Here is a 19,464-nt window from a genome sequence, read left to right on the forward strand (position 1 = left end):
GAAGCAGAATGGAACAGGTCTACAATTTTAGAGAAAGAGAGTATATGAGTTTCCAAGGGCCACTGTAACAAAGCACAAACTGGGTGGCTTCAACACAGAAATGTATTATCTCACTGTTCTGGAAGCTAGAAGTCTGAGACCATCGGGTCGGCACCGTTGATTCCTTCTGAGAGCTGTGAGGAAGATTCTGTTCCATGCCTCTCCCCCAGATTCTGGCGGTTTGTTGGCAATCTTTGGTATTCCTTGGCTTGTAGAAGCATCACCCTCATCTCTGCCTTTACCTTCACATGACATTTGCCCTCTGTGTGTCTGTGTCAAATTACCTTTTTTTAAAAGGACACCAGCCATATTGGATTAGGGACCACCCTAATGACCTCATCTTAACTAAATACATCTGCAAGGACTTTACTTCCAGATAAGATCATATTCTGAACTATTGGGGCTTAAGATTCCAATATATAAATTTTGTGGAGACACAATTCAACCCATAACAGGATGTATAAATGGGGAGAAGTCATCCCTTCTACCCAAATATTTTAAGTAGCTTTCCTGGCATGAGAAGGGAGGGAGTAACAGGTATCTTTTTCTTCCTCTCCAGGGAGAGGAAGAATTCTGTGGATTCCTGAGATTTCAACAGTGGGCTAGAACCAGGTCCTCTGAGTGCTAACAATTATCCTATACACTTCCAAACTTAGCGGCAAAATACCCACATGCTTTCAGACAGGGTCAGTAGCACCTGATTATTTTGGAAAGATAATTTCCTGCGATGAAAAGTGAACCACGTAAGCAGTCATTATGTGCATCCCCTCCTGCCCCTCCACACAAGCTAAAGTGGGATGTAATTGATTTTAGGAACTAAAATTCGAAATGTGACTTTCCTGTGTCGAGAAAAATAATCTGTCGGAAAGCACTTAGGAAAAGGCACAGCAGACAGATTAAATATGTTCAATGATCTGTCCTTGGCCCTCTTTTCTGTTTTTCTCGAGAAAGTCATTCAAACTCCAGCTGGTGATGGAGGTCACACCCTGCCTCTGGCTGTAGCCTTACAGTCTCGGGAGGGCTGCAGGGTTTCTCTGCCTCTAGAACCACTGGAAAATCCACCCACGGCATCCTGAAAGTGAGATCTGAGAGGGCAGTGGTCATTTCTGCTCTCTTCCAACTAACTCCAGCTCCTTACTTCTTGCCCTAAAGCCCCTTCTGAATGTTACTACTATTCTGCTGCTCATCTAAGCCTGAAACTGCTACGTCAGTGACTCTTGGGCCTTTTTTGAAGTCTCGTACACCTTTGAGATTGAATGACCGTTATCAACTCCCTCCCCAGAAAAAGAAACATGGCTAGACACACAAATATTTACTTAAAATTTCAGGGGGTCTTCAGCTCCCCCATGTAAGTAATCTTGACAGTCGCTCCCCGCTGTCAATAAAATGTGTCCACATTCCTTAGCCTAACGCTTAGAGCATACCAGGATCTGAATGCAGCCCATCTTTCTAAAATACATGAGTTAATACATGCAAAGAACCATACTTGGCACATTATGGTGATCACTATGGAAGTGTTAGCTACTATTATTATTATTGTCCCTTATTTCAGTCCAACCAGTTTCTCAGTTGTCCCTTTATCCTTGCAGGTCCTGTGTTTCACTTCCTCTGTGTCTTTTTATTTTCTCCCTGATAATCAAGTACCTTCTACCGACCCCATCTTCTAGCCTTCTCAGATCACAGTTTCCTTCACTTGAACCACCATCCCATAGGAAATTCAATCTCTTCTTCAGTATTTCTGAATCCACCCAGGGCTATTTTACCTTCTCCCAGTTGGGGCTTATGACCTCCTGCCCTGAACCCCTGTCCTGGTTTTCTCTCCATAGGCTCTGGCTATTGCACAGATGTCACCATAAACAGGGCCACCGCCCCTCTTCTCCATGTCCCCACTAACACCATGTTATTGCATATAACCCAGCATCCAGAGCAATCTTTTTAAAATGTAAGTCAGCTCTTGTCACTTGTCTAATCAAAACCCTTTAAGAGCTTCCCATTATACCTAGAAAATAATCTAAATCCCTCCCTTTGCCAACAAAGCCATACCAGGGACAGATTTAAGTTTCAAAGGGCCTGAAACTTATACAATTTATTTATTGGAAGGAGTAGACTCGTAAAGACAAAAATACAAAATTACAAATGAAAATTAAATTAAAAGTGCCTGATTAATATGTCCATTCACTCACATTACTGAAAAATAATGTGTATTTACTCATGATCCTAATAAAAAAGTTATTTTAGCCATACTTCATTATTACAAATTATTTTATGAAAAATAATATATAATTATTCTTACATGACAAATAAATAACTTATGCTAGATCTATATCACTTTAATCTGGACTTAAATGTTCTTGTTAATCCATTTTACATAACACATACAAAAAGTTCTTTTTTCTTTCAAAAAAATTAAATTGAAAATGAATTTATTTAGGATCTGAGAAGAAAACACAATAAATTTCAAATTTACAAAAGCTCACAAATATTACAAAATATTATCAAGTTCAGAAAAAAACAGAGTATAATATTTTTATGCATTAACTGCTTAACAACTATTATACTTTTTCCTACATTTTTTTTGTTACAGATTCTTTGTCTTTTCATATGATAACAATTTTTAATATCATTTTAAATTTAATTTTCTAAGGAGAGGATAAAAAGATAATTCATCTTCCTCTATCATTATGTAAAATTTTAGGACTGTTGTCATAATGGCCAAACTTCTATCACAGATGAGCTATAAGATTTCAGGGCATTTTACGTTTTCTTGTTAAAAATTAATCTTAAGTATTATTTTATTTGACAATAACCATTTAACTGGTTTGTTGTTGAGGTCCTTGTTTTAGTGGTAAATCTGAGTGTTATGTTACTTTCATCAACAACATTTCATGTCAAATCAACAAGAACTCAAATCTTTTTCTGATGGGTTCCCACAACTCCCTCATCTTCATTAACTGAGTTATAAAACAATCTAAGAGTTTATTATTTCTACTCAAGTTTTGTCTCTTCTTCTTAACACATTAGTACTTTCTATAGGATCTGAAAGTTTTGTTATTGTTTAATTCATTTCTCAATATCAGAGTATTTACTATTGAATTAATCACTAATCTTTATCACTTTTATTTCATAATCTATTAATTTTTAATCTGAATTTTTTTCAGTTTCTTAATAAATAAATGTAAAGATTTCAAAAGAAGGTACCATTCATATCCAAATGAGGAACCTATAACTTCTCACTTGTTTATTGAAATATTGCAAAATGTCATTCTGTGGTGGCTGGATGGTTCAGTTGGTTAGAACGGGAGCTCTCAACAAGGTTGCTGGTTCAATTCCCTCATGGGATGGTGGGCTGCACCCCTTGCAACTAAGATTGAAAACGTCGACTGGACTTGGAGCTGAGTTGCACTCTCCACAACTAGATTGAAGGACAATGACTTGGAGCTGACGGGCCCTGGAGAAACATACTGTTCCCCAATATTCCCCAATAAAATTTAAAAAATAATAATTAAAAAATTTTTCATTCCATTGGCTTGGCTTCACGGTAAGTCAACCTCTGACTACAGTGTGTGTTCCTCAGCCTCCCCCTCACTATGCTCCAGTCATTTGGCCATTTGGTTCTTTGAACAAGCCAATCCTGTTCCAGCCTCAGGACCTTTGCACTAGTTTTGCACTAGCTGAGTTCTCTCCCTAGGATGGTCTTTCCTCCAGTCTTCACTTGCCTGGTGCCTGGCTCCTGCTTGTCATTCAGACCTCAGCATCTCCTCAGAGACACCTTTGGCTCACCTGTGTTCAGTTGCCACCAACATTATCATATCCATCTGCATTAAAGCTTTACAAAGCAATTATTGATATTTAATCATTTACTTTTATCTGTTTTCCCCACTAGATTGCAAACCCACGAGAGCAGAAACCTGTCTTGTTCACCGTAGATACTTGTTGAATAATCAATAACTTGTACTGCAGTTTTGGAGATAATGGAGGTGTTTCATAGGCACTGCCATGGCTAAAGTTAGCTGGCCCCTCCTGCTATAGGGAATTTATTTACTGGCCATTTTTTCATGACCCACCACCTGCTGCCCTATTGCTGACTGCTCTCTTTTCATAGAATCTCATTACCTTCTTACTTTTTTGAGTTCTAAGCCCCTCAGAACTCCTGTCCTAGAGCCTATCCTGTGACCTGCCCAAAGGAAGTAAATATTATTTTATACTGGAACAACCTCTTTATCTCAGGAAGACACCAGTTTATCAAATTTTGCTGGGGAATTCAACTTCCTCTTGACTTCTACTTTCCCTCTTTGCCCTAGGCCTTGCTTTCCATAACCAAAAGGCCTATCACTGATTTTTTCCTAAAACAAAGAGGAAATCTGTAGCATTTCCCACGATGTGTAAATTGTTGCCATCATACTAATAGTAATTTTAAATACTAATAGTAATTTTCCTTTCGCATGAAACTCATTTCTGTATGTCTAATTTTCCCCCATCTTTTGAGGCCCAAGTATGAGGGCCAGTCTGAAGGTTACCTTTTCTACAAGGCCTTTCCTAACTTTCCCAGTCGGAAATAAATCTCTTCCTGAATTTCAATTGTATTTTTTCTGTATTTGTCTTATGATACTGTCTTAGTCCATTCAGGCTGTAATAACAAAAATACTGTAGTATGGGTGGCTGAGAAAACAGAAATTGATTTCTCACAATTCTAGAGGCTGGTCAGTCCAAGATCAAAGAGCCAGCAGATGTGGTGTCTGGTGAGAGCCTGCTTCCTGGTTCACAGACGGCCACCTTCTTGCTGTGTCCTCACATGGCAAAAGGGGCAAGAGAGCTCTCTGGGGTTCCTTCTCTAAGGGCACTGATCCCATTTATGAGGGCTCTACCCTCATGACCTAATCACCTCCCAAAGGCCCCACCTTCTCATACCAGCACTTTGGGGTTAGGATTTCAACATATGAATTTTACGGGGACACAAACATTTAGTCTATAATAGACATTTACTGCTTTCTATCTTGTTTTATATTTCTCTGTATACAACTTACATTTCTATCTTTTATATTTCTCTATATACATCTTATCTTCCCTATAGCACAATGATCTTCTCAGCTGACATAGTTTCTACTTACTGGAGAAACAAAACAGATGATCTTTGAAAACAGTTTTATGGTGAATGGACTAAGTGGTTTGAAACAAGTAAAACACTGTTGACTTAATGTTAAAGAACACAACACCCCTTAGAACTGGGATCAGCTATAGAGAAGACTACCTAGTGAAGATGCTTTTACAGTGACACTAAAATTTGTTAACAAAGAGGCCTCACTTTATTGTCAAATTACTATCAGAGGTGGGAACATCAGAAAAGGGATATTGGATGAGAACACCGTTAAATATTAAGCAAAACATCAATGTGCTGGAAAATAAACTAATAATGTGGATTATTAGAGCAGGAGTTGGAAAGTGAAAACACAGTATTTTTTCCGGTGCTCAGATAGGGAAACACAGAATAAGTAATAATGAGAAGGAAAAGAAGAAGAAGAAATATTATTTAGCAATTTGTATATGCTGAGAACTTCAGGTACATGATCTCATTAATCCAGTGAGGTAGGTAATATTATCTTAATTACACTGGTCACGAAATAGAGGTCACTGAGAGCATAAATTGTGGAGCTGGGATTCAAACCCAGTCCTGTCTGTTTCTAGAGCCCAAGTTTTTTTTTTTTTTTTATACAACAATAGAGATTTAAAAAGAAGGCAAGCAGAATCTTATAAAGGGTGAATATTTTATGATCAAGGCATTGTTTGTACTTTCTGGTGATCTGCTTAGAAAATTTTGCATGGATCAACTCTAAGTTTGGTTAAATACACATAAAACAATAATATGTGCAGTTTTCCATGAATATTCTCACGTAATCAACGATGAAATTTGGCAGACAGCATACCTTACGATTCTCTAACCTTCCCCAAACCCATTTCTATTCCAGAACTCCTAGGAATGGCTGAAATTTAGAACACTAATTCCCACCATTTAGTTATTGTAGTGGATTCTGTGGTATGCTGCCTACCTCAAATCCTCTTTCAGGACTGAGGCATTCATTTCCCCACTTGCTGGGAGAGGTGGCTGACAGCTCTCAAGTGAGTGTCTCCTCAAGAATTGCCCGCCCTTGGCTGAAGAAAGCCGCCTTTCTCAAGGTTGTGCTGCTTTCCTTGGTGGCAGGCTGGCAGCCACTTCTAATGACTGGCCAATGATGGGCGGCTGGGAGTGGGGGAAAGAGCCCAAGTTCTCAACTGCTCAGTGGGCAGACTGTGCTACAGATGAGTGGGCTCCAGGTTCCAAAGAAGCTAAAGATGCCAGGACCAGTCAAGCCCTCTCCCCACCAGTGGCACCACCGGAAGCTGCAGGCATTTCAGCTGCTTTGCTTAGCCTCTCCTAAACAAGACACTGTGACTGAGGATGTGGGAGCCTGGTGTGGGCGTCACCACCAAGCTTGAGAGGGAGGAAGAGGACCTCACTGACTTCACAGCATCAGGTGATGTTGGCTGGAGTTGTTTACCTTCACCTCTAGCTGGAAAAATAGAAACTGCAGGCAGAGATATTTTATGACATGTAGCTGGGTGCCAGGGACAGTACTACTGCGGTATTTAGGCATTGGAAGGCGAAACAGCACAGTTTTACAGGTTTTCTTTTCCTTGTGGCTTCCTTACGAACTACCAGACACCGTGCCACTGTTATACATGCATTATCTCATTTAATGTTTATAACAGCCCTTTGACACCAGGGTTGTAAAAAACTGAAGTTTACAGAGATGAAGGAATTGCTTCCGGGATCCACCCCTAGTATAAAACATCTATCAGTGGAAGCCAGGTCTATTAGGGATGTCAGTTTTGACTACTGCTCTCTGCTGACTCCCCATGGAGACGTAGCCCACCATAACCTTTCTCCAAAGAGCTCTTGTGACCAGCTTAAAAAGCTCCAGCTACCACCTCCCTGTCAGCAGTGCCTAGCACAGTGTTTTATACATAGAAACTGAATTGAATTAAGAGGTGCTGACAGATCTCTTTAATAATAGATGTCAACATGATAGACCACAGGCATAATACTGCAAAAGGTAGAGCTGACTTTTTATTTCACACTGTGGAAAAGAACTAAAGTCCCATCGTCATTCATCAGAGCCTTCTACTTCCCATTACAAAGCAGAACTCACAAAATTAGGATCCCAAAGTGATGTGTTTTTCTCTAAAAGTACAAATGAGTCAAATGCTGTCATTGCTGCTTGAGATAAGTGGTGAGGTAGGCACTGCGTGAACAGCCTCCTTCTGGACATTTTCCCTACTGTAAAGGCGGGGGGGGGGGGGGAGAGCTTCAGCTGCCTGCTTTGGCTCCTTGCTGTATCCCCAGCTGCTGACACAGTTGCTGGCACACAGGAGGCTCCGGGGAAATCTGTGCTGAAGGTCAATGCACTGTTCGGAGGGAAGTCTCAGGGTACTGGGACTGGGAAAGAGAATGAACCTTTATTGAACACCCACTGAGCATCAATACTGCGCTAAGCTCTGCAGGTACAAAGGTGGCTTCAGGACAGCTACAAATTCTGCAGGGCTCAGTGCAAGATCAAAATGACCTGCACCTTGTTCAAAAGGTAAGACTTTCAAGACAGTGACAGCAGAGCATTGATCCAAATGTGGGGCCCTTCTGAGTCTGGGGTCTTGTGTGACTGTACATGTTGCATGGCCAGGAAGCTGGTCCTGGGTCAGTTAGAATGTTTCTGTTATTAAAGGGCTCGCAGCTCAAGGGCAAGACAAAGGCCTACATGATGATGATTTTGTGTGATAAAGAGTGGGTGCTGGGGAGGGGAGTGTGGGGTGTGATGAGAGCAAAGACTCATTGAGACCTCACATATAGATATTATAATCTCCTTTTTTAACCTAAAATATTTTAATGTTTTACCTTTTTAGCTTTTTTGAGATTTATTCACATACCGTACAATTTGATTCACCCATTGGAAGTGTGCAATTCAAGTTTTTAGTATATTTATAAAGTTGTGCAACCATCACCATAATCAATTTTAGGACAATTTCATCATCCAAAAAGAAACCCCATTCTCAATAGCAGTCATTCCTCACTGTCCTCCATCCTTCCCAGCCCTAGGCAATTACTGATCTTCTTTCTATCTCTTTCCCATTTGCCTATTTCTAGAATTGGAATTGCTGGGTAACTGTATGTTACTAAATTTTTCAAATAACAACTTTATTGAGATATAATTCATATACCATAAAATTTACCCTCTTAAAATGTACAAGCCAGTGGTTTTTAGTATAGTCACAGAGTTGTGCAACCACTATTATCTAATTCTAGAACGTTTCATCAACCCAAAAAGAAATCCATAGCACTTAGAAGTCATTCCCCATTTCCCTTCCCTTCAGGCCCTGGCAACCACTAATCAGCTTTCTGTCTCTACGGATTTGCCCATGCCGGACACTTCATATAAGTAGAATCATTTATATACTGTGTGGCTTTTGTGTTTGGCTTCTTTCACTTAGCATAATGTTTTCAAAGTTCATCCACATTGAAGTATGTGGAGAATCTCCTTTTTACAGATGAGGAAACCAAGCTAAATGATTTGCACAAGGTCACGTACTAACCCATCTTACCACTGGTGAGATCTCTCCATGGTAAAGATAAATTTTCCCTTTGGAATTATTAATTGAGCATCAATTAATATGGAATGCTACTTTGAAACCATATGACTGTCATGTTCCCAAACATCCTTTCACTTAATGGCTTTAGCATCCATTAATGATGCTACCCTGAGTCAGTTATTAGATTGGCAGCTGCAAACTCTAATTCTATCATTTGTCTACTCATACATTTATTAGCTGGCATGCTTGCGAATCACTGAGAACTAATAAATTTTTTACATTTCATTTAATGTGTTATAAAATTCATTACAATCATTAACTTCTTTGAAGCTCAAATTGTCCTAAATTTGGCAACAGGGAGCTTTTAACATCTAAAATTTGAACAGTCTTTATAATAACCTAATATATATGTCACAAAATATGATGATTTTGGGGCCATGAAACTCTAGAATGTAGTCTATATTCATATATTTTTAAATACTTTCTGGGTAGTTTGTTGGAATAAAATGTTTTCCACCTAAAAAAAGTTCAGAAAGAATCTGTTGACAGTATATTAGAAGCTATACTGTAGAACATTTGCTTTGAACTTGATGTTGATATATTGTAATAGAACTTCTTCCTAAGAATACCAGTGAATTTTGATCTTTAGATAGTATTTGAGTTTGCAACAAAATTTTAAATGTCGTTAACCCAACTTTTTATAGTGGCAAACAAGAGTTGGAGAATTAATAAAACTGCATTGGAAATGCAGAAATTTTATTTCCTGAGCAATGTTGAGGAATGTGAGAATAGAAGGAAACTAAATAGCCCCAAATTAATAGGATTGTGTTGGGTTGCATGTAATAGAAAACCAGATAATAATGACTTTACCTCACAGGGACTAAATTTTTTCTCTTGTAATAAAAAAACGAAAGGTGGTTAGTCCAGGGCTAGTGGAACTATTCAAAGACATCCTCAAGTTTTCCTTTTTCTCTAGACTCTACCATCTTCAATCTGTTGCTCTTGTCCTCATGGTTACAAAATGCTACCGAACCTCTAAGATATTGCACCTGTGTTCTAGGCCAGGAAGAAGAGAGAAAGAATAAGACGTCACAATGAATCAGTCCCTATTAGGAAACATTCTTAGAAGTCCCAGGCAGATACTTGTGCTTATATTTTGCTGGCCAAAATTGGAACACGTGGTGCCCTTATTTGCAAGGGAGTCTATATTAGAAGAAAACAAAGGAGAAGGGGGCCACACATAGCTTTTGGTACCCAATACACAGTATCGACAGCCATGTAAATAGCTAGGCATCCTTAGTTGCTATTTCATGAAAGTTACATCTAAAGAAGTTAACATGGCCATAGTCTATGCCTTCCATTCATAAAGCAAAAAATTTTTGAGCATCTTCTATATACTATTACTTCATTGAGAATATAAAGATGAAAGTGATATATTGCTTTGTTTGTTCTCTTTAGAACATATTTTTGAGCGTTTCAAATACTAAGTCTTAGGACTCAGGAGACAAACAGGTGTACTCAGCTTTATGTTGCCTCTTCACAACAGTTTCAAATCCAATCGAAACAGGAACTGAATCACTCCATTGAGATAACTATCTCAGTCAAATATTTAATGTTTTCCTGTATAAATGGTTCCCTTTGTGAAATTACCCTAAATTAAATTTATATTCAGACCGCCTTGCAAAACTAACTTCCGTAGCTAGGTAGAACCGGTATTTTTTCCAATGTTTATAGTAACTTGTTTATGTTTACAGGATAGTTATGATATATTGTATTATACTAAATAATTATAGGGAGTTATTTTTGGTATCCTACTTACAAATATAACTTTAAAATCATAGTGATATCACCCTAATTCCTTGTCTTTATAAGCAAAGCATAAACATGTAGGTTTCCTTACAGAAAACTGTTGCATTTAGGCTGCAAGTTCTCATAGATCTTCTACACAAGGGGGGTGGCAAATGATGGCCCATTGGCCAAATCTGGTTTACTGTTTGTTGTAAGTAAGGTTTTATTGAAACACAGCCATACTCATTTGTTTATACATTGTCTAAGGCTGCTTTGCAACTACAATTGACAGAACCGAGTTGTTACAATCGAGACTGTATGGCCCTCAAAGCCTAAAATATTTACTATCTGGCCTTTTACAGAAAAATTTTATTTATCATTACTTAGCACCTATTAGATGCTCAATAATTGTTTCTGGATTCATTGAATGAGTGCATTCAAGGCTTTCCAGCTGGATATGAAAAATTGACAAATTAAAAAATCTAAACACAAAACATTTTACTTCCCCAATTTATCTGGTATTTGCTTATATGATGGTAGTTTGCTACCATTGACACATGCCTCAAAAGAATCATGTTAGTACTTTGAGATTCTAGAATGCAAATTGCTCTAGATCTAAGTCTTCAAAGAGTTAGCCTCTGGGCTAAATATGTCTCATTGATAAGTGTTGACCTTAAACCATCAGACACTAGATATTTCTCCAGCAAAATGGGTTTATTTGGGAACAACAAAAAATTGCAATTCAGGACATACTGTCTAATGGCAAACCACATGCGAGTCCAGAGAACAAAGGAGGGGAAAGTTCTTTTATAGAGGAAAGGGGGGGGGGGTTCAGAGGGGCTGTTGTAAACAAAGAGTCTATTGGAGGAAACTGGGAGTTCAAAATGTAATGGCTTTTCATTGGCTGAGTTATAACAGTCTTTTATTGGCCAGGCCCTCCCAACTCCAATTTAATTGAGGTTTCTATTTATTAACCTTCACACATATTTCATTTGATCCACACAATGTTACTGGGATATATATATATATATATATATATATATATATATATATATATATATATACTGTTGCTTGTTTTTAAAGCAGCATTAGCTGCCAACATTTAAAACTAGGAGACTTAAGAAAAGAAAATAAATTTAAAAATAAAAATAAGGAGACTTCACATAATAATCCAAATTTTCATCTTCTCTTGAAAATTTGAAGGATCAGGTAGTGTGTGTACACAATTTGGTTAGGGCCATAACCACCTGAGGCTGAATAGCTGTTGCCTCCTTAGATTGGATTGATGCTCTCCAGTTCATCACAGTTCCTACAACTCCCTACAGTCTTACCCCTGGTACCCCCACCCAGGTACCTTATCTACCGGGCCCTCCTGCAGACAGTTGCATTTAAGATCCTTACTTTAGAGAGTATCATTTGCCACACAGCCTCCTGAACCACAACAGCAGTTGATAGCCATATATTTGCTTCATTTTCCTGGCTTGAAAACAGACTGGTATATCTGAAGACAAAACAGGAAAGAATGACAATGCTATCAACACCATTACCTTCATTTCAAGTACTAGAATGCAACCTCATTCTCCCACCTCCCCCTCTTTCCTTTTTCAAATAAGCTTGAGGACTCAGCCTGCTTTCCTTTCAGCTATTTGGCTCCCTCCACCCACTCCATCTCCTGGAGTTGTTTACCTAAAACCCTGGCATACTGTCTCCCCAATTCCCTGCTGCCCTTGAAAACAAACACCTTGGCCCTTTTTGTTTTTAAGAGTTCTACTGCTAACCACTACAAGGAAACAGACAGGAAATAACAGTAAGGAGGAAATTACAAAGTTTACAAAAACCTTATAGTTCTTACAGTCATAGTCCCCAATTCCCTTAATGAGGTGGCACCTGGATGTATCCTATTTTTATTCTCCTCTGTTAGATGCTCATAGGGGATGGATTCTGTATAAAGGGGCTAAAAATTCTATCCTATGCAACTGGTGCTGAAGAATCACCTTGATGGAATAGGAACCATTAGGTGGCAGCACAGGGCATATCTTTTCTAGTCTTTCTACACTAGGCTGGCGGATGCAAGGCACCAAACTGTCTAGGAAGGGATAACTTAGTACCACAGCAGGGCAAGCACTTGGGCTGAGACCAGACAGAGGATAAGAGCCAGCCAAGAGGCTTCCAGTCACATTGTGCTGTCAAGTAGCCTGGTGTGGAATTCTTGTCTCCTTCTGTACCTTTCCCTGATATGTTGATTAGAAGCAGACTGTTAGGGCTGATAAGAATCTTACCATCTAACACCTTGATGTGACAGACAAATAAACGAAGTCTGAAGTCCGGACAGACTTGACTCATCCCCCTGTTAGCGCCATGCCACCAGTCCAGTCACATAGATGTCTTTGCAGAAATCTGCTTATTATACTTAAAGATTAATTTTTCTATTTTTGAAGGTGAAATTAAGAGGGTTGTCTTTTTTTTTTTTTTTTTTTTTTTTTTGCCTCTGACTGAGCAGGACTTTAGCGGGCAACAGTTACTGAACACAGGTAAACAAAAGTAAGCTTTATTTCTTTCCCCACCTACCTAACTTACCATGGAGAAAACTGAGGGCCTCTAATCCAGAAGAGGAGTTATGGCTCTCAGCACTCTATACGGGCTTGAGTGTGCTCCCATTTATGGCCCCAGCTAGTATTACTGTGGCTCTTATTAAGTAAGAATGGCCTAGGATGACAGGGCTGGGCCATGCACACTTAAGTAAGTTACCAATCCTCTCAAAGCACGTTAGTAAAACCACTCATATTTCTAGAATTGAAACACAAATTCAAACAATTGCACTATAACATAATCATGTCCACAGGCTTCAAATCGTTTAGAGAGTAGTCTAATGATCAAAGGGAAAAGTCATTATAGTGAGGTAGTATTTGTGGAAGGGGTCAGGCCTCAGAAGAGAAACTTCCCTGGGAACAGCTAGTAATATAAAGTCTTACTTGTTTATATCAAAGCATCATATGTGTTATGGGGCCTTGCTACTCAAATTGTGGTATTCCAACCAGCAGCAATATCTGACTGGTTGGTTAAGAATGCAGAATCTCAGGTCCAACCCGTTCCTACTGAATCAGCATCTCCATTTTAGCATGGTCCCCTGTTGATTCCTGTGCCCATTAAATTTTGAGAAGCACTGCTTTAGGGCACCCTGGAGAAAAGGCCAAAACCAACAACAAACAAACAACACGGCTTCCCCCAAACAGTTCCTACCTCAAGGAGCTTATAGACTGGTTTAGGAGCACAAACCACACATGTGAAAAATGTCATGAAAAGGACCATTAAGGAATGTGTAATTAATGTCATGCATGCTGCCCCAGGACAAATAGAACGTACATATTTTGAGAGAGTACAAAAGGATGATTACAGTTCAGAGGGATCAGTCTGGACATTCTTCCCACAGGTGGTGAGAATTTAATAAGCATGGCTAAACGGAGAGGGGAAGGACAGGGAAGAGCATTTCAAGTGGACAGGAAACAAGTTGTAAATTCCAGGCAGTGGCCTACAGATATTTTATTATCTTATGTACGTCCCCAGACTTTCATTGGATCCTTCCAATGCATCAGATGTTGCTGTGGCTGCAACATGCATATAACGTCATCTCATGCTACGTATTTTGATTTAGTCAGTGTTTCTCCTGGGAAGTCTTCAAACGTACTCACCAATATGCAAACTTTTTTCTTTCGATTCAAGCAGGTCCTCACCCTTCCCTTTCTTGTGCACTTGGCTGTGATTTCTAATTCTTTTATAATCAGGTGAAAAGAAATTCTTCACATGTGGACTCCCCTAAATTGCTAGAGCCTTTCTAATGTAGTACAAATCTTCTCTGTAAAGCTCTTAGTCAGATTTCATAAAAGCTTAGTCCAAATGTGTTTTCAGTTTCCAGATAAAGTTAATCATCCTTGAGGGCCAGGAATTAACATGAAAATGGGGAACTTGCTTGTTCCCTGTCTTTATGTCTAGATTTAGATTGCAAAACAAAAGTGATTGCACAGAAGATGAACCCCAGAGTTTCAGTGTTTATTTTCCAGATGAGCTGGTGAGATTGTAACCCTCTCCTCTGCATAAACATGTCTAATAACCGGAAGGGTTGTCCCACGATGTAGTGGGTATGAAATGGAGAGTGTAAGAGCGCCCCCACTGAATGCCTGAGGGACAGCACAGAAGGAGAGCCGGTCCCCCCAGCTTCCTGAAGCAGCACAAGTAAACTGGAGACTCCAGAAGAGAAATAAGATCATTTTGAGGAGATAATATCCTTTCTATAATTCTTTAGAATAGTTCCACCATAAGCTCAGGGAGTCTTCCCCTTCTCTGAGCCCTACCGCGCGGGTCGCTGAAATCAAGATGGAGCCCTGAGTGTTTCCAGGTGGTTATCTGTCCCTCGGTTTCAGGGCTGCCAATTCCTTTGCCCAGCAACACACTGGCAGGGAGGGCCTCGACTGCCCAGGAGCAGCTGACTGCTCATCTCTGTCAGAGCCTGTCAGCAAACAGCTTGTCACCAGCTGCCTAGTGCACCTGGAGAAAATGGTTCCTGAGTTCACAGAGATAATCTGGGTTGATAGGAATAGCATCAGGGAAAGACAATGGCATCACCAAATCAATACCTGAGCTTCACAAATTAATGTCTTGGCTCTGGATCTGAGTTTATATTCAGGAGGACCTTGCTCCCAAACGGAGACACTAAATGGAACAGACATTTTGTTCCCAACAACAGCAAATTCCCTTTTCTTAATGAGGAGTCAAGTAGAGACTTGATACGTTAAAGACAATTCATCAAGAACATTCATTAACTGTGAATTTTACAATGTTTATTGTGGCACGCCTCTAGGAAATAATGTGAAGAAGCCAAGAGAGAGAGGAACTGCATGCTTGGCATGAATGCCAGTTATAAGAATAAACCTTTCTATACCCATGTTCACAGCAGCATTTCTCACAATAGCTAAACCACAGAAGCAACTCAAGTGTCCACTGACAAACGAATGGTAAACAAAATGTGATACATATATGCATATATGAATATTACTCAGCTTTAGAAAAGGGAGGAAATTCTGATATGAGCTACAACATAGATGAAGACATTATGCTAACTGAAATAAGCCAGTCACAAAAGGACAAATACTGTACGATTCCACTTATGTGAAGTACCTAAAGTAGTCAAGTTCATAGAGACAGAAAGTAGAATGGTGCTTTCCAGAGTCTGTGGGGAGGAGGCGATGGGAGTTATTGTTTTATGGCTACAGAGTTTCAATTTGAGATGATGAAAATTTTCTGGAGAGGGATGGTAGTGATCGTTTCACAACAATGTGAATGTACTTACTGCTACTGAATTGTATAGTTGAAATTGGTTCAAATGGTAAATTTATGTTATGTATATTTTGCTACAATAGGAGAAAAGAAAAAGAATTTTTCATCCATCAGCCAGAGATCAAGCCCTTTATTTAAAGGGATCTCAACATCATTTGCTTCAAGGAGATTTCTTAGAAATACTCAGTAGGGTACAAAAGGTTTAACCCCTGATGGAGTTTACTTTTGTACATAAATTTATCATCATAGAGGCTGACAAACTGATTACATATCAATCAGTCATGATTGCAACATGGTGACATAAGATTTACCAGCTAAGCAGTTTTCCTATCTTGTAGATCAGGGCTTTTCAATCTTGAATGTGTATGGGAATCACTCAGGCATCTTGTTAAAAATAGCGATTCTGATTCAGTAGTTTTGGGGTGGGGCTTGAGCTTCTCTGTCTCTAACCAGCTCCCAGGTGTTGCTGATTACCAGTCCAGGGTTTCCATCTTAAGCGCCAAGAGTGTAGACCTCTCTTCAGTTGAAACTCCTGTCCACACCTTAGAAGTAAAAGCCTCCTCATTGAAACTGAATACAGGCATCTCTGGGTTTCAGTGGAAGGAGAGTCTCAGGGTGATATGAATTATTTCTGGGATCCTCTCACTTTGCTTCTTACTGCCATCAAAAGTCAGGTTTTAGGGATCTGCAATGCCTTCTTTTTCTCCAGCCCAAGCATGGACAAACCATAAATAAATCCCTCGTCCTTTAGGTATAGGCCAGATCAGACGCATTTTCCAAAGTCATGCTTACAAGCAAGAAGGAATGAAGGAAGGAATCGAGGGAGGGAGGGAGGGAAGGAGAGAGGGAAGGAAAAGGCAGGTAGTAAAAATAGAGAGAATGGGAAATAAGAGAAAAATCAAAAGCAAAAGACTTCTCTTGAATTCTTCTGTAAGAATCCGTCAGTGGCCATTGCTTCCAGGCTAAAAATTTAGACTCCATAGGGAATCCCTGGCCACCTCTCCCAGGTCATCTCTCGCCATTCCCCTCCTGGTCGGCCATAGTGAATTCTGTTCTTCCTTGCCTGTACAGTTGCTCTCCCCTTGATCTGGACCCACATCCTCTCATTGTTTCACCTGGATCAGGCATTGTCTCTTCTGGAAAGACTTCTCTAACCACGTTGCCACCCTCATTTCCTCCCCTCTGTATAACATTGTTCTTTGTTTTCAGTTGCACACAGGGCTTACCTCTAACATAGCACTTCACAGTATGTTTTAATTGTATCCCCTTGTTTATGTTTCCTACTAGAGTGTAAGCTCTTTGAGGATGAGACGATGTCTTTTGTCCCTACCACAGTGTCTAGAAAATATGAAGCGCTCAGACAATGCTTATTGAAAGAATGAGCAAATGCAAAATGTAAGTGAATGACATTTGAAGAAGACATCGCTTAGTTCCTAAAACACCATGAAGTTGTCCTCAGAATGACTTTTCTAAAGGTCAAATACATTGACGCCAATTTCTGTGTTCCAGCAACTGAACTCCTCCATTCTGATAAGCTGTATTTCCCCAGCTTCCTCGTTTTATAGGAACTTCCCTGTAAGACCCAATGCAAAGAAATACACAAGGCGATAACAGTAGTTTTTAAATAAAATTTAGCAGAAGACTAGAGTTTCTTTGAATATCAGTACGTTAGTTGTACTCTTCTTATTGTCAATTTGACCCTAAAATAAGTCTTTAAAGTTACAGGGGTTCCAAATTGGAGGTCTTGGGGTATTTAGCTGTTACTAGCAATCTCCACATTGGTTCATCTGTATGTGTATCTGAAGATTTTTACTTTATCATTTTTACATAAAGTAAAAATATTTACTGCCTGCTTTATGAAAACTAGTGGGCCAGGGCCTATGGGGATTATCAAACGCTCACTGTCAAAAGCTTTGCCCTTTAGTTGTCTGGTCTGTGCCATTTAATTCCATGACCTCAGTACCTACCTAACCCTGAGTCAATCTCTAGCCTCTATCTCTCTCAACAACTCTAGACAGATATTTCTAACAGCCAGTGGGGCTTGCCCACGTGAATGTCATACAAGCATCTTAAATGCAATATGTCATTATTTTTCCTCCCTAACCTGTTGTTCTATTTCCTACTGTAGTTAATGGAGCCCTTATTTCCTCAGCTGTGCAGGCTAGCGATTTCTTAGTCATTATTAAATTCTTCCTTTCCCACAGCTTCTCCCATCAGTCATCCAGTCTTGTTCATTCAATCTCTCAATTCTTCCTTGAGCCCATTCTGTTCCCTCTGTTTCAACTATCAAGACCTTATAACTTCTCACCCAGATTATTGAAATAACCTTCCTGTTGATTTCTTTGCCTCCAGTGCCTCTCTAGGATAATTGTGCCTTCAGACTGACTGCTGTCAGAATGTTTTTCTAAAGCTCAAACCCAATAGTGCTCCTCATTTACCTAAAGTCCTTCAACAAATCCAATTTATTTATACAATAAAGTCAAAGCCCATAGCAGGATCTACAAGACTCTGCGTGACATACCTTTTACCCCAGTTATCTTTTCAGCCTCCTCTTTGGACATTCTCCCTACATACCTTACCTCTACCATTTCCTCAGCACATCGTGCTGGCTCCTCCTTCAGCGACTTTTCAGATGCTGGAAATTTCAGCCTGGAAAAGTCCTATTTATCTCCAAACTCCACTCAAATGTCATCTCCCTTGTAAAGACTTCACCTCCAGGCACTCAGTGCATGCTTCTATTATAACATTTCTTATTTTCTAATCATCTTTGTATGCCTCCTTCCCTCCTGGACTGAGTTCCTAGAATGTGAGAACCATGTCTCCTCTGTTTTATATGTTGGCCTTTGGCTCTGTACTTGGTGCACCTCAAGCCTGCCATAAATGTTCAATGAGTGACTAACCGAATAATTGAATGAATAAATAATTGACAGTGATACAAGTGAAAATAAGAGCAGTAAGAAAAGTGCAAATAAACTGCTGCTGTAGGGTGTGGAGGGAACTGAGTCATATTTATTTGGGAGACCAAAAAAGACTCTGTAATTGATTAGTCTTTCAGTTTAACCCTATATATTTGCTCATGCTTTAATGCAAGATTCACTCAGATCCAGGCCTGGCCCACTCCTCCAGTTTCCACCCCAACATGAAATTAGTTTTGCTTCTGCCTCTGGTGTAATAGTAGTTCTTTAGTTCATTTTAGCTTTGCATGTACTAATTTGGTTTCTTGTAATAATTTACCTACTTGTAAATGAAGATCCTTTCGTTTTTCTAAAAAGGATTTAAGTGGCAGCCTTATAACTGATAATATGTTCCTGCTATACCTTCTTATATAGAAGGCACCCAATAAATGTTTATTGAATAAAGAAGTCAAGGATTTCTCAGGACCCACTGGTACTTTTGAGTTGCTTGGAAAGCACTCATACCTCTTGAGAACTAGCTGTGGTACTTAGCTGAAGCACTCTTCCTACCCTGCAGGTTTGACTGCATTTCTGTCCATTTTTAGTTCATTTTGTTATATCTTGTTTCACACAGGTCTTTGAACTTAGAACACTGACTGCCTGTGTATCTTCACAGCTCACAGCTTCTGTAGTGCTGATGTAGTGTGATTAATGTTTACCTCCTAAATCACTGGCTGAATGGCCTTAAGTCTGGAAGAATAACAAACACACACCAATAGACAGCTTGGGTTTGTTT

The 19,464-nt window shown here is 39.5% G+C and overlaps 1 long non-coding RNA gene across 1 annotated transcript in view; it reads right to left on the reverse strand.

Moving 5' to 3' along the window:
- Nucleotides 1-18,837, reverse strand: part of LOC109449750 (uncharacterized) — a 78,291-nt gene extending 59,454 nt beyond the window's left edge. Inside the window, exon 1 of the long non-coding RNA XR_016022871.1 lies at nt 18,354-18,837. This is a non-coding gene — a long non-coding RNA (uncharacterized LOC109449750). The remainder of the gene's footprint in view (nt 1-18,353) is intronic.
- Between the last annotated feature and the right edge of the window lie 627 nt (nt 18,838-19,464).

Source organism: Rhinolophus sinicus, chromosome 12 (genome assembly GCF_057876585.1).
Source record: "Rhinolophus sinicus isolate RSI-liver-muscle chromosome 12, RSI-T2T, whole genome shotgun sequence".
NCBI lineage: Eukaryota > Metazoa > Chordata > Mammalia > Chiroptera > Rhinolophidae > Rhinolophus > Rhinolophus sinicus.